Below are 3,128 nucleotides of genomic sequence, written 5' to 3' on the forward strand. Positions count from 1 at the left end.
AATGTACCCCACAAAACTATCTTCAAAACTGATGGAGAAAAAGATACTCCCATGACAAAGAACACATGAGGAAGTTCATGAACACCAAACCAGCACTCCAAAATGATCTAGAGGATATTCTAGGAAGAACTAACAAGGATGATAATTTCATGAACCCCAGCCAAATGAATCCCCCAGGCAAGGCAAGAATTAAATAGAGGGCCAGAGAAAAGGGGGCCAGCAATAGAAAAATAACATGACAAGGATAACTAATGCATATCAATTATAACCATCAATGTTAATGGGCTCAATTCACCAATCAAAAGAAACAGCCTGGCAGAATGGACCAAGAAGCAAGATCCAACAATATGCTGTGTGTGAGAAACACATTTAATTCAAAAAGAAATTCATAGACTGAAAGTCAAAGGATGGAAAACCATACACCATGCAACAGGAACCTGGAAAAAAGAAGGGATAGTTATTCTATTTGCAGACAGATTGGATTTTAAGACAAGACTGATTAAGAAAGACAAAGAAGGTCACTATAATCACTAATATATATCCACCAAATAACAGTGCACACAACTATATAAAATAAATATTAATAGATGACAAATCAGATAAGCAGTAATAGAATTATAATGGGGGATCTCAGTACCTCACTGTCACAAATAGACAGATCAACCAGACAAAAAAAATCAACAATGAAATGTTAGAACTGAACCAAAGTTTTGAACAAGTGGACTTAGTAGATGTCTACAGAGTGCTTTACCCTACATCTTCAGAATACACATTCTTCTTAGCTGCACATGGGACATTCTCCAAAACAGACCACATACTAGCTCGCAGAACATGCTTAAGTAAATGCAAAGGAACTGAAATTATTCCATGCATATTATCTGACCATAGTGCAATGAAATTGGAAATCAATGGCAGAAGAAACCACAAAAATGTCATAAACAAAAGACCGAAATCCATGCAATTAGGAATGAAAAAAGTGAAATCACAACAGATCCTGCAGAAATCCAGAAGACCACCAATACCTACTTGGAGAATTTGTATTTTATTTGTTTTTTTTTTTGTGTTTTGTTTTGTTTTGTTTTTTATTTTTCTCCAGTACCGGGAACCAAACTCACGACTTTGCGCTTGCCAGGCAGGCGCTTTTGCCGCTGAGCTAAATCCCCAGCCCTGAGAATTTGTATTTTAATAGGATGGAAAACACAGGAGAAATGGACAGATGCCTAGACACACATGAATTCCCAAAACTGAATTAAGAAGATACAAAAATTCTAAATAATCCAATGTAGTTAATGAAATTGAAGATGTAGTTGAAAACCTACCAACAACATTTCATCTTGGCTGTCAACATGCCATCCAGGCTAAGAAAGACCTGGAAACTTAGGAGCCACGTGAGCCATGGCCACATCAGGAAGCACCCCGGAGGCTGGGGTTATGCTGATGGCATGCATCACCACAGGATCAACTTCAACAAATACTACTTTGGCAGTATTACTTTGGGAAGGTTGGTATGAGACATTACCACTTAAAGAGAAACCAGAGCTTCTGCCCAACTTTCAACCTTGGTAAATTGTGGACACTGGTCAGTGAGCAGACTCGAGTAAATGCTGCCACAACCAAGACTGGAATAGCTCCCATCATTGATGTGGTATGATTGGGCTACTACAAAATTCTTGGGAAAGCTGCCAAAGCAGCCTGTCATCATGAAGGTCAAAGTCAAAAGAGCTGAGGAGAAGATTAAGGGTGTTGGTAGTGGGACTGTGTCCTGGTGGTATGAAGCCACAGGATGGGGACTCATTAAAATACTAAAAAAATGGTAAAAAAAAATAATAATAATAATAATGAACCTACCAACAAAGGAAAACCCCGGCCCTGATGGATTCACTGTGTAATTCAACAAATTTAGAAAAGACTTAATGCTGTTACTTCTCAAACTCTTCAGTGAAGGTGAAAGGGAAGCAATACTCCCGAATTCATTTTTGGAAGCAAGCATTACCCTGATACCAACACCAGAAAAGCATCCAACCAAAAAGGGGATTACAAGTCATCTCCCAAATGAACACAGATGCAAAAATCCTCAGTAAGATACTAGCAAACAGAATGCAGCAAGTCATCAAGATTATATACCGTGACCAAATAGGATTCATCCAAGGGATGAAGGGGTGGTTCAACATACACAAATCAATAAATCTAACACACAATATTAACAGAGCCAAGGACAAAAAAACCACATGATCACCCCCATAGATGCAGGAAAAACTCTTGACAAAGTCTAACACCCACTCATGATAAAAACTCTGAAGGAAATTGGAATAGATGATCTTTATCTAAAACCAATAAAAACCATCTATGACAGACCAACAGCCAACATCATACTAAATGTATGAAAACTGAAAGCGTTCACTCTAATATCAGGAACAAGACAAGGATGTCCACTTCCATCACTCTTATTCAACATAGTTCAGGAAACTTTAGCCAGAGCAATTAGACAAGAGAAAGAAATAAAAGGAATAATGATAGGAAAGGAAGAAGTTAAATTATCATTATTTGCAGATGACATGATACTCTACATAGAGGACCCCAAAAGCTCCACCAAAAGACATCTACATTTAATAACAAAATTCAGTAGCATAGCTGGATACAAAAGTCTACACTCAAAAGTCAATAGTCTTCCTGAATGAAAATAACAAACTCACTGAGAGAGAAATTAGGGGAAAAACACCTTTCACAACAGCATCCAAAAAAATACCTAGAAATCAATCTAACAAAGAAAGTAAAGACCTCCACATTGAAAAGTGCAGTACTCTGAAAAAGGAGACTAAAGAAAATATCAGAAAATAGAAAGCTATCCCTTGCTCTTGGGTAGGAACAACCAGTATAGTGAAACTGGCCTTACATTTGAAACTGTTATACAAATTTAGTGCAATTCCAATCAGAATAGCAACAGCATATTTCACAGAATTAGGCAAAATAATTGTAAAATTCTTTGGAACCAGAAGAGACCTAGAATAGCAAAGGCAATTCTGGGCAACAATGGGAAGGCAGGAGACGTCACAATCCCTGACTTAAAATTATACTACAAAGCTACTGTGTTAAAAACAGTGTGGTACTAGAAAAAAAAAAAACAGATA

The 3,128-nt window shown here is 37.3% G+C and overlaps 1 pseudogene; it reads left to right on the top strand.

The window, feature by feature from the left end:
* The first annotated feature begins 1,244 nt into the window (after nt 1-1,244).
* LOC102007074 lies at nt 1,245-1,817 on the top strand (annotated as a pseudogene).
* The last annotated feature ends 1,311 nt before the right edge of the window (nt 1,818-3,128 follow it).

This window comes from Chinchilla lanigera, unplaced genomic scaffold, assembly GCF_000276665.1.
Source record: "Chinchilla lanigera isolate Chin_1 unplaced genomic scaffold, ChiLan1.0 scaffold00049, whole genome shotgun sequence".
Taxonomy (NCBI): domain Eukaryota; kingdom Metazoa; phylum Chordata; class Mammalia; order Rodentia; family Chinchillidae; genus Chinchilla; species Chinchilla lanigera.